The sequence below is a fragment of the Bos grunniens genome, chromosome X (genome assembly GCF_055505025.1).
Source record: "Bos grunniens cultivar Pamir isolate PY7600 chromosome X, Bosgru_T2T1.0, whole genome shotgun sequence".
NCBI lineage: Eukaryota > Metazoa > Chordata > Mammalia > Artiodactyla > Bovidae > Bos > Bos grunniens.
In genome coordinates this window covers 108,382,475-108,395,187 of record NC_141194.1, presented here as the reverse complement: position 1 = coordinate 108,395,187, position 12,713 = coordinate 108,382,475, and the positions used below count along the sequence as shown (strand labels likewise).

Sequence of the window (12,713 nt, the reverse complement as noted above, 5' to 3'; positions counted from 1 at the left end):
TACCTTATTCTCCACCTGATGACCACCACACCACCCTTGACCCAATTACTTCCCCACTGGCTCCTCATTGACAGTAATTTGAGGGTAGGGCAAAATGTGTTGCTGACCAATAGTTGAGCAGGACAACTAACGGTCACTCATTGACAACTGGCTGCTTGTGAATGGGGCCCTCTGAGGCACCAAGCAAGGCTGAGCAACACCTATTCCCTAGGAACAGGGTGAGTTGAAAGGAAGCACATTAAAGGCTATCTTCGAAGGACTGTGCTCATCCTGCTCTGTTCAACTGTGAATAGAATAAAAATCACTGTGAGGTTAAGGTTGGTCAAAATAGTTTTAAAGGTGGTCTGGCCTTCACAATCTTGTTGGCTTTGAACTATTAGCTATACTATATGCTGAGAATGTGGTCAAGTGACAGTTGTTGGAGGGGCATAGACATAAGCACTGGTGACAGGTAGGCCTGGGAATACAATGAAAAGAATGATGTGCAAAAGTTAAATTAGCATGTGAAATCAAAATCTGAGGTTGGAAAGGAGTCAATCAAAAAGATTCCAGCATGCCGGACCCAAAGTGTCCTTATGTAACAGAGAAGCATGAGCACAGCCCTTAGCAGGTACCCATCACTGTGCCTTATTACTCTGCATCCTGTTACTAGGCAACGGGTCTTGCTCAGCCATTGGTCAGTGCCTCACTGCCCCACCCCCCGCCGCCGCCCACAAGCAACCAACAATCAATGAGCTACCTACTGGTACTTGTCTTGTTCAGCTATTGGTCAGCACCGCAGTGGGCCCAGCCTACTGCTAACAGTCAATGAGGGACCACTGGGGAAGTGATTCAGTCAAGAGTCAGTGGTGTGGTGATGACCTGACTCTTACCTTTAAGGACCTTATGTTTTTTACTTTTTTTAAATTCAGGAATGTATTTCTGGCAGATGGGGCAAGTTGAGTTTCCTTCCTCAATATGAGAGTTGAAGTGTCCCCAACAATACTAGTTGAGACATTTAACACTTTCTTTGTTGTGATGTATAATCTTATGGAGACTGTGTATTGACCTTGGGGCAACAGACTGAAGATTCACCAAGTCTGGGGGTCTCTAAAGCTCATTGGAGTAGAAAAACATCCAACCTGTTCTTAATTACCTTTTTCACTTTAAGCTTTGCTCTTAAGTTCCTTAAGTCCCTTAAGAATACCCAATAAGAAGAGGGTGGTCTAGATTTGAAATGACTAGAGGACTCTGAATTTCTGAAGTGGGATGGAAAGTGTTTTTCAGAGGTTCATAGAGGGATGGAAGAGTCATGAGTGTTGAAGGCAAACATATAAGTCAGAATAAAGGGAACTGAAGGAAAGTCTGAAGGTCATGAGAAGAAGCACCATGCCCCTGAATCACCACTCCCCAGAATCAGACACACAGAGGTGTCAGGATTGGGAAAGTGATAGCATAGGCCTCGCTTAGCATCCACTAGCCCATGTTGATGGGCAAAGTGGTACATTGTGATGTCTAATTCCCCCAAGCTACCATTGGCTGGGGGAGTGCCTAGCTGACCAATCAGATTGAAGGGTGTGGTTCCTCATTGTCCTGAGAAGGTATATATAGGGAAGTCAGAGGCATAGATTTGGGGTTAGGCCACTTCATGGTATCATCATGACTAAGGTAACCAGGAAGCCATGGCAGCCAAGAAGAGTTGCAATGCGGTTTGCTTCAACGATGAAAGGAAGAAAGAAGACCCTTTATCAACGGAGATACAGAGGCAATGTGAAGGTAAGATGACTCCATCTACGCTCCGCATGTTATTCATTGACTTTGCTGCCCAAGTCCTCTACACTGCCCTTGCCTGGCACAAAAGCCCTCATCAACCCACATCTCTTTTTCATAAAATCTCCCTGCCAATTCAGTTTTTATGCTCTTTCCTCAAAACTAGTAACCTTCCCTTGCCTTTACAGGCACGAAAGATGACCATGAGGTTCAGAAGACCTCTACAAAGAACCTTGAAAAAGAAAATCCGATCATATGCCACTCAATTGAAGAAGGTGAAGAAAACAAGAAAGCCAAAGTGTTTTCCCTGTTCCTGTGCATGTAAGAAACTGAATCAAAGCAAAAAAAGTACTGAAATATGAGGCAGAGTCATAGAAGGAGGCAGAATCAAAAGAGAAGATAAGCTCAGCCGCCTCAGAATGAGAGACCCTGGAGAAGTACAACCTGGGAAGCCAGTAACTGAATAAAAAATGTCAGACAGTTTAGAATTGTGTCTCCAGAGGTCTGCTTTCTTAGAAATGGCCAACCAGGAAAAGATTGACTCTCACACTAACATAGTAAACTTATGGCTGCAATTAAAATAAAGATCAGTGAAGAGATGATATTTGTGTGTGTGTCAATTTTCTGATGGAAGGGAGGGAAAGAAGAGAAGAGGTGGGTACCTGAGTGGGGAGGGATGTGGGTTCCCAAGAGATTGGGGAACAGACCCTCAGGTCCCTAGTTAGCCAGAGAGTAGAGGTCTGGACTGAGTCAGGAGTCTGCACTGAAGATGGATAATCCTGCTTAACAATTGATCTCAGGGGCAAGGAGTAGTGGTGTGGTATTACTGCCTTTGTTTGGGGTGTAGAATGACAATAGGGTCTAGACTGCCAGAACCCAGATGGGAAGAGGGTATCACATGGGGATGGTGAATGTGAAGCTCCCCCTGAATGTGAAACTCTGACTGTGAATGTGAAACTCTGCCCCAGGAAGGGCAGAAATCACCTCCTGACCCCCTACCTCATAATGGGGTTTATTGCGTCACTTGCCTATGCTGTCAGCTAAAGGTGCTCAGAAGGCACAAAATGCTGATACAATTAAAACCTACAAGTAGCACTCCCAAGGATTAAAATGATGTTTGGAGGGAACAAGTCAAATTCAGTTAGGCCACTGTTATGCAAAGAAATTGGTGAGAGAAGTATGTTCCCAAAGGCAGGACAGTGAGTGTGGCCCAACTACAGTGCAGATGACAAACAGGATCACCACACACAGATATATATATATATATATATTTTTTCTTTTTTTAATTGAGGGAGGCACTATGCAGGTTGTGGGATCATAGTTCCCTGACCAGGGATTGAACCCATTCCCCTTCTAGTGAAAACAAGGAGTCCTAACCACTTGACAGCCACAGAAGTTTATACAGAAACTTTTGATACAAGTATTAATATAGCACTGAGTAAAAGTTGGTCTTTTATTTATCACCATACCCTACAATTTCTAAATAACGACAGTGGTAAAACATTTTTCCACAATAAAGTCTTTTGTTAGTCTATGTTCTACAAGTTTATCATGGTTTAAAAGTAAGAGTATTGAATATTTAATTTGGTGTTAATTTTCATTTTGAAATGTTTAAAAAGGTTCCAGGAGTAGTCAATCAAATTTGGAAATATACAAGGCAGAGTCTCTGACCAGAGAAATCCTGTGTTTTCAGAAAAATTTTTAGAAAAAACTAAATTACAGAGTTTCACCATCAGCATCAAAAGAGTTGGGTTCAGATTTTAAGTCAATGATAACGGTATTTATTATCTGTACTGCAGCTCCCTAATTAAATCTTTCTGGCACTTTAACTCCTGGGAGATCCAGTTGATGATCCAAAGTCAGTCACTGAATGTGATTTAAAATCAATAAGAATGAAAGACACCCTAGGTGTGCTGTCCTTTCAAAGGAAGTGGAAGCACTTTCATGCCTTGCCTGCAGAAAATTAATTACCTAAAGCAGCTACCAGGATTATATGGACAGAGAGACCATATATCTACATATAGGTCAGTACTGTGATTTCAGATCTGCATATATAATCACCATTTAACACTATCACGTTTAAACACCCTGCTGTTGGACTTACTGAAATGCTTGCCGTTATAGGGGAAGGTAACAGATTGTTAGGCCTGAAGAGCTGGAAATGAAAGTCACTCAGTCCTGTCAGACTCTTGGCAAACCCATGGACTAAACAGTCCATGGAATTCTCCAGGCAAGAATCCTGGAGTTGTTAGCCTTTCCCTTATCCACGGGATCTTCCAAACCCAGAGATTGAACCCAGGTCTCCCAAATTGCAGTTGGATTCTTTACCAGCTGAGCGACAAGAGAAGCCAAAGAACAGTGGAATGGGAAGCCTATCACTATTCTGGTGGAACTTCCCAACACAGGAATCGAACCGGGATCTCCAGAATTGCAAATGGATTCTTTCCCAACTGAGCTATCAGGGAAGCCCTGAGGTGGACCCAAAGCTGATGTTAGAGGGCCTTGTTTTCCTAAAGTAGCCCTGGTATATATTTTAAAATATACTGATACACTGTCACTTTCCAGAAAGAGGTGAGGATGCATAAAGTTTAAAAAGGATCCAAGGACACCTAGGGTTAAAAGAGAAAAACATAAATAATAAGTCATGAGTTGAGAAAGGATATATCCAAGTAGGATAACACAAAATATCAATATCGGTCGCCTGTAGCTCTCCTGGAAAAGTACGGTATATTGTGATTCAGACATGTCAAGTCCTATTGCAAATGCTGTTTTGGGTTTTGCAGTGGCAGTTTTTGTGCATTAGCACTTATAACGAGTAGTACAAACTCTTTAGACTTCCACTTTTACAGGTTCCCTATGAATAGATTTCAACTGACCCCTCTAGCTGTGTCCATAACAACCTCTATTGACTGATACAATGATTTCCCTAAGACCTTCTACTTTCCTCTATGCCTGTGTCCATCCTATCTTCTGTGACTCAGAAATTAGCAACCATCTGAGGCCAGCCTAATGGTCACCTCCCAAGGAAATGTTCTTAATCATTCTCTTGTGTATTAATATTTTCACGTTCTCTAATCACTTGCAGTTCATTACATGCAGTTTGTAGGATAGATTTTTGAGTATGTGTCTTATCATAAATGCATGCCAGAGAGGTAAATGGATTAGAAATCAACAGTGTGGTGATATAAAGTATTATCAGAAGTTAATTATATAAGACTGTAAGGGAGAGAACCACTCTCACTGCCAAGTCTGTCTAAGAATTTGTTAGAAAATGTAGTAAAAACCATAAACTATAGAGTGGATCAGAAGTCAAAGGAATTTAAATGAGAAGCTTCTTTTATCAGTGGTCAAGAGGAAGATCACGTCCTTGTATTACTGAAAGTGAAAGTGAAGTCACTCAGTTGTGTCCGACCCTCAGCAACCCCATGAACTGCAGCCTTCCATGCTCCTCTGTCCATGGGATTTTCCAGGCAGGAATACTGGAGTGGGGTGCCATTGCCTTCTCCGTGTCCTTGTATTAAGGCCACCCATTTGAATGACACTGAAGGCAAAAGCCAAAAGAGTGCCCATGGACTCATGATAAGAGCACAATACTGCTGGCCCAGAGGCTTCTCTTGTTTGGCAGAGGTTTATATTCTAAGAGTGAGAACACATCTACACAGGACCACATCCACATATCAGTAGGAATCAAGTGGGGGTCCCCAAACTCTACATGGTCCTGGCAGGTCCTTCACCCCATTACCTTTCACACATTTCTGCTTTTGAGATGATCATGATTAAATGTCACCTTGCCATTTCTTCAATTAATTACAGTTGGCAAACTAGACATCTAAATGCAAAAGAATGAAATTGGACCCTTATTTATACCATACACAAAACTAAACTCAAAGTTGATTAAAGATTTAAATGTAAGATCCAAAACTATAAATGTATTAGAAGAAAACATACTGGAGAAGTTATATAGCATCCATCTTAGAAATGATTTACTGTATGTGACACCAAAACACGGGCAACAAAAGAAAAAATAGAAAAAGTAAGACTCAGTTTAGTTCCATCAGTCAGTCGTGCCTGACTGCGACCCCGTGGACTGCAGCATGCCAGGCTTCCCTGTTCATCAACAACTCCTGGAGTTTACTCAAAGTAATGTCCATTGAGTCTGTGATGTCACCCAACCATCTCATTCTCTGTCGTCTCCTCTTCCTCCCGCCTTCAATCTTTCCCAGCATCAGGGTCATTTCAAATAAGTTAGTTCTTCCCATTAGGTGGGCAAAGTATCAGAGTTTCAGCTTCAGCATCAGTCCTTCCAATGAATATTCAGGACTGATTTCCTTTAGGATGGACTGGTTGGATCCCCTTGCTGTCCAAGGGACTCTTAAGTGTCTTCTCCAACACCACAGTTCAAAAGCATTAATTCATTGGTGCTCAGCTTTCTGTATAGTCCAACTCTCACATACATGACTCCTGGAAAAAGCTGCCTCCCCCAAAGAACACATCAAAAACACATCTACATAGAAGCCAAACTGATGGTTACCAAATGGGAAGTTGGGAGGGAGGAGGGATAAATCAGGAGTTGAGGATTAACATATACACACCACTATATTTAAAACAGATAACCAACAAGGACCTACTACAAAACCACTGGGAACTTTGCTCAACATTCTATAATGACATAAATGGGTAAAGAATTTATAAAGGAATAGGTACAGGTAGGCATGTGTGCCCGTGCTCAATCATTTCACTCATGTTTGATTCTTTGTGACACTATGGACTGCAGCCTGCTAAGCTCCACTCTCCATGGGATTCTCCTGGCAGGAATACTGGAGACAGTTGTCATGGCCACTTGAGGGGATCTTCCCGACCCAGGGATCGAACCTGCATCTCCTGCATTGCAGGCAGATTCTTTACCAACTGAACCAAGTGGTAAGCCCAAATACATGTATATGTAAAGCTGAATCACTTTGCCGTACACCTGAAACTAACACAACATGGGAAATCAACTATATTCAAATAAAAAAAAAAGAATACATCAATATGTGGCACAGTTATCTCAAAAAACTATTTGGAAAATGGAGAAAGATTCCTAAACGTAGGCTCTAATAAAGATCCACAGGGAATAGGGTAAGAAGGGAAAAGGAGCATTCAAGTCCTGACCTGTGCCAATGGAAGAGGACTCAGAATATAAGGGAGATTACATGGGTGGAGACCTGCCGTGGGTGTGAGTGGTTTGAGTCATATATTGGAAACGCAAGTCCTGCGGTCTGACACAGGGAAGACAAGCGCCCTTAGCTGGTTACAGGGCCATGTGGACTAACAGGAGGGCTGTGAGAAGCATGGACTCCCCTCTCCAGGAGCATGTGCTCAGGGCTTGCTCCCAAGTCAGGGTGAAGAGGACTGATTGAGACCACACTTGTGGCTTCCCGTTTTCCCCACAACTACCCACCCCTACACATGCCCTGCTTACTTTGTGTGGCTGCTCTGCACTGGAGCAGGGGCTGCCATGACGAGGCAGAGAACTGGGATGTGGGAAGCAGAGGTGCATCTGGCCCAGGGCGGCATCTGGGTGGGACAGCTGGGGCCATGCTCATGGAGGGCACTTACACAGGCAGCCCATCAGGAGATGTCTTGATCTCTGATGGAGGCCAGACTGCTGCAGCAGATGACCCAGTATGTGCCCAGAGCCCATGAGGGCCTCACCTGCCCAATAGAAACCCTCTTCAACATGGAAGGGCAGCAGAGTCAGGGGAAACTGATCAGTTGTGAGGGACCAAGGGGTCTCAGACCAGAAGCTATGTTTAAGCAGGGTGGGAGAAGCTACTGCTGGTGCTGGCACAGGTGGTATATTGGAGGTAGCGTGGACCTCTGTCAGCAACCAGCCTGTAGATTGGCTCCTTTTTCCAAGATGCACAGGCCCCTCTTGTCCCTATGTGGCAAGGATTGCAGTGCTGGAAGAAGGGAGGGCACACACTTAGAGGGAACACAAGGAGGTCTGGCCTGACAGTCAGGACCTCTGCTCCAGAAACTCGGGTGGGGACCTTGCCCCCAATATGGCTGAGAAGGCCACTGAGAATAGAGGAAGTCTGTGCCTCACATGTGGCTTTAGCCCTGGCACCACAGATCTCCTCCCAAGGCGATAGCTGATGGCATACCCTGAGAAAAGGTGTGACTTGTGATCCATCAAATCCAGCCCCACTCTGGGTACCACACAGACTGTACAGTCATGCTTCCCCACAAGAACATCCCATCAAGACCATAATAGATAATTGATGCACTTAAATTCAGAGAGGCAGGAAAAAAAAATGGGGAGGACTGATGCTGAATTTGAAACTCTAATACTTTGGCCACCTGATGTGAAGAACTGACTCATTTGAAAACACCCTGATGCTGGGAAAGATTGAAGGCAGGAGGAGACTGGTATGACAGAATAAGATGGTTAGGCATCATCACAGATTCAATGGACACCAGTCTGAGTAAACTCTGGGAGTTGGTGATGGACTGCGAGGCCTGGCATGCTGTAGTCATGGGGTTGCAAAGCATTGGACATGGCTGAGCAGCTGAACTGAACTGAGAAAAATGGGAAGACAGTAGGACTGGTCTCCACTGAAAGACTGTGAGACAACCTCTGACAAAACAACCAAAAAACAGAGGTATATAAAGTACTAGGTAAAGATTCACAAGAATTAGTAATAATAATGCTAACTGAACTGGAAAAAAAAGAAAAAAAAATACCATGAAAATTCTAACAAGGAACTTGAAAATAGAAAAAAAAAAAAAAAAAAAACAGAGCTGAAGAATACAGTAACTGATATGAGAAACACAAAATGTAAACAGCAGACCAGATAATACATAAGAATACATAATAATGGAAATCACCAATCAGAGTAGCTAAAAGAAAATCCAACAAAAAAAGAGAACATTTTAACAGACCTATGGATAACATTAAGCATATCAGCATTCATATTATAGGCATCTCAGACAAAAGAGAGAGAAGATGGTAAAATGTATTTGATGAAATTATGACTAAAACTTTCCAAACCAGAAGAAGGGAACAACCAAAGACAGAATGTACACAAAATATGCAACAAGGTGAATCAAAACAAACCCACACTAACATATAGTATAATTAAAATGGCAGAAGTAAGACGTAAAGAGAGTATTCGAAAGGCAACAAGAGACAACACAGAATCATATAAAAGGGAACTCCTGTAAGGCCATTTGCTGAATTTTGTATAAAAACTTTGCAGGCCAGAATGGAGTGGCATGATATATTGATATTTAAATTGTGGAAAGAGAGATACTTACAACCTGGTTTATCACCCCAGTAAGATTTTCAATTCAGAATTGAAAGAGAGATAAAGAACTACTCAGGTTGCTCAGTCATGTCCCTATCATACCAGCCCCATGGCCTGCAGCATGCCAGGCCCCAGACAGACAGACAGACACACACACACACACACACACAATGGAACATTACTAAGCCCCAAAAGAGAATGAAAATCTGCTATGTGCAACAACATGGATGGGCTTGTCAGGAATTTTCATTAGTGAAATAAGTCAAATTAGAGAAAAAGAAAGACAAATACTGTGTAACATTTATATGTGGATTCTAAAAATACAACAAACTACAGATTGTAAATGACCCAGACTTGCCCATGAGCCTCCAGGAGTTTCCAGCGGAGGCATGGGTCAGTGGTGGCCTACTGCAGTGTTGGGGGCACTGATTGCAGCAGTGCAAGCAAGGGACCTTTTGAAGGAGGTCCCATTATCTTCATTACCTCTAGGATAGTTTGGCCCCAGGTCAAATAAAAGAGAGGGAACACAGCCCCCCCCTTCAGCAGAAAATTGGATTAAAGATTTACTGAGCATGGCCCCACCCATCAGAACAAGGTCCAGGTTCCCCTTCAGTCAGTCTCTTCCATCAGGAAGCTTCCATAAGCCTCTTATCTTCTCCATCAGAGGGCAGAGAGAATTAAATCCACAATAACATTAAACCAACCAATCTGATCACATGGACCACAGCCTTGTCTAACTCAATGAAACTATGAGCCATGCAGTGTAGGGCCACCCAACATGGACAGGTCAAGTAGGAGAGCTCTGACCAAATGTGGCCCACTGGAGAAGGGAATGGCAAACCACTTCAGTATTATTGCCTTGAGAACCCCATGAACAGTATGAAAAGGCAATAAAATAGGGCACTGAAAGAAAAACTTCCAAGTCAGCAGGTGCTACTGGAGATCAGTGGAGAGCTAACTCCAGAAAGAATGAAGAGATGAGATGGAGCCAATGCAAAAACAACACCTAGTTGTGAATGTGATTGGTGTTGGAAGTTTTCAGTCTGTCTGCCCTCTGATGGAGAAAGATAAGAGGCTTATGGAAGCTTCCTCATGAAAGAGACTGACTGAGGGGGAATCTGGGTCTTGCTCTGATGGGCGGGGCCATGTTCAGTAAATCTTTAATCCAATTTTTTGTTCAAGGGTGGGGCATGTTCCCTCCCTGCTATTTGACCTGAAGTCAAATATGGTAGAGGTAATTAAGATAATGGGACCTCCTTCAAAAGGTCCAATGCAGGCAGGGCTACACTCAGTGCCCCCAAGCCTGCACCAGGCGGCCACTGAACCATGCCTCTGCCAGAGACTCCTGGACACTCACAAGCAAGTCTGCGTCAATCTCTTTTGGGGTCACTGCTCCTTTCTCCTGGGTCCTGGTAAACACACATTTCTGTTTGTGCCCTCCAAGAGTCTGTTTTCCCAGTCTTGTGTAAATTCTGGCAACTATGGTGGGGTTAATGGAGACCTCCCCCAAAAGGGCTTATACCATACCCAGGTCTACTGGACCCAGAGCGCCAGCCCCTTCAACAGTCCACTGATGACCCGTACCTCTGCAGAAGACATTCAAACACAGTTCCGTCTCAGTCTCTGGGGATGCTCTGGGTCCTGGTGCACACAAGGTTTGTTTGAGCCCTCAGAGAGTCTCTGTTGGGTACTGGGTTTGATTCTAAGTGCAGTTTTGCCCGTCCTACAATCTTGCTGGGGCTTCTTTGCCCTTGGACATGGGGTATCTTTTTTGGTGGGATCCAACATTCTTCTCTTGACAGTCATTCAGCAGCAAGTTGTAATTTTGGAGTTCTTTCAGGAGAAGTTGAGTGCATGTCCTTCTACTCTGCCATCTTGGAGAAAATGTTGAGAATGGAGAAGGCTATACATGTGTGGACACAGGGAATATATGGGAGATATCCATACCTTCCTCACAATCTTGCTGTGAATCAACCTGCTCTAAAAATAATGACCTTAAAAATGAAACAAATAAACAATAATCATTCACATGTCACTTACTTTGTCAAAGTCTTCTAGGGCACCCAAAGTTGGATAAGCTACGTCCTTGATCCAGTTGACTGCTCTCAGGTCCTTCTACTCTTCTACTTAAAATTCTCTCATAGTTTCAGGGTGCAGTGGATAGTGAAAGTATAAAAGAAAAGCACAAAGAAGATCCTTTTCCATGACAAAAGAACTCCGCATCTTGACTCTGCTGGTAGGCTAAGAGAAGCTACCCCATGTCCGAGATCAGCTGAGAGGAGCTACCCCACACCAGAGGCCAGGGGCAGCGGCCAGGAGGACCAACCCCACGTCCAAGGAGCGGTGGCTGCGTGGGCACAGGAGGACCTAGAGGAGCTATCCTACGTTGAAGATCAGGAAGGGTGGCAGTGAGGAGATACCCCTCCATCCAAGGTAAGGAGCAATGGCTGCGTTTTGTTGGAGCAGCTGTGAAGAGATACCCCATGCCCAACGTAAGAGAAACACAAGTAAGTTGGTAGGTGTTGCAAGAGGGTATCAGAGGGCAGACACACTGAAACCATACTCACAGAAATCTAGTCAATCTAATCAAACTAGGACCACAGCCTTGTCTAACTCAATGAAACTAAGCCATGCCCGTGGGGCCACCCAAGATGAGCGGGTCATGGTGGAGAGGGCTGACAGAATGTGGTCCACTGGAGAAGGGAATGGAAAACAACTTCAGTATTCAGTATGCCTTGAGAACCCTATGAACAGTATGAAAAGTCAAAATAATAGGATACTGAAAGAGGAACTCCCCAGGTCAGTAGGTGCCCAATATGCTACTGGAGATCAGTGGAGAAATAACTCCAGAAAGAATGAAGGGATGGAGCCAAAGCAAAAACAATACCCAGCTGTGGATGTGACTGGTGATAGAAGCAAGGTCTGATGTTGTAAAGAGCCATATTGCATAGGAACCTGGGATGTCAGGTCCATGAATCAAGGCAAATTGGAAGTGGTCACACAAGAGATGGCAAGAGTGAATGTCTACATTCCAGAAATCAGTGAATTAAAATAGACTGGAATGGATGAATTTAACTCAGATGACCATTATATCTACTACTGCGGGCAGGAATCCCTCAAAGAAATGGACTAGCCATCATGGTCAACAAAAGAGTCCAAAATGCAGTCCATGGATGCAATCCCAAAAGAGACAGAATGATCTCTGTTCTTTTCCAAGGCAAATCATTCAATATCACAGTAATCCAAGTCTATGCCCCAACCAGTAATGCTGAAGAAGCTGAAGTTGAACAATTCTGTGAAGACCTACAAGACCTTTCGGAACTAACACCCAAAAAAGATATCCTTTTCATTATAGGGGACTGGAATGCAAAAGTAGGAAGTCAAGAAATACCTGGACTAACAGGCAAATTTTGCCGTGGAATACGGAATGAAGCAGGGCAAAGACTAATAGAGTTTTGCCAAGAAAATGCACTGGTCATAACAAACACCCTCTTCCAACAACACAAGAGAAGACTGTACACATGGACATCACCAGATGGCCAGCACCAAAATCAGCTTGATTATATTCTTTGCAGCCAAAGATGGAGAAGCTCTATACAGTCAGCAAAAACAAGACCAGAAGCTGACTGTGGCTCAGACCATGAACTCCTTATTGCCAAATTCAGACTTAAATTG

General features: G+C 43.6%; 1 long non-coding RNA gene across 1 annotated transcript; it reads left to right on the top strand.

The window, feature by feature from the left end:
- The first annotated feature begins 1,611 nt into the window (after window positions 1-1,611).
- LOC147341121 (uncharacterized) lies at window positions 1,612-2,351 on the top strand. Its single transcript, XR_015158246.1, has 2 exons — window positions 1,612-1,755; window positions 1,938-2,351. It is a non-coding gene; the product is annotated as an uncharacterized LOC147341121 (long non-coding RNA).
- Window positions 2,352-12,713: the final 10,362 nt, after the last annotated feature.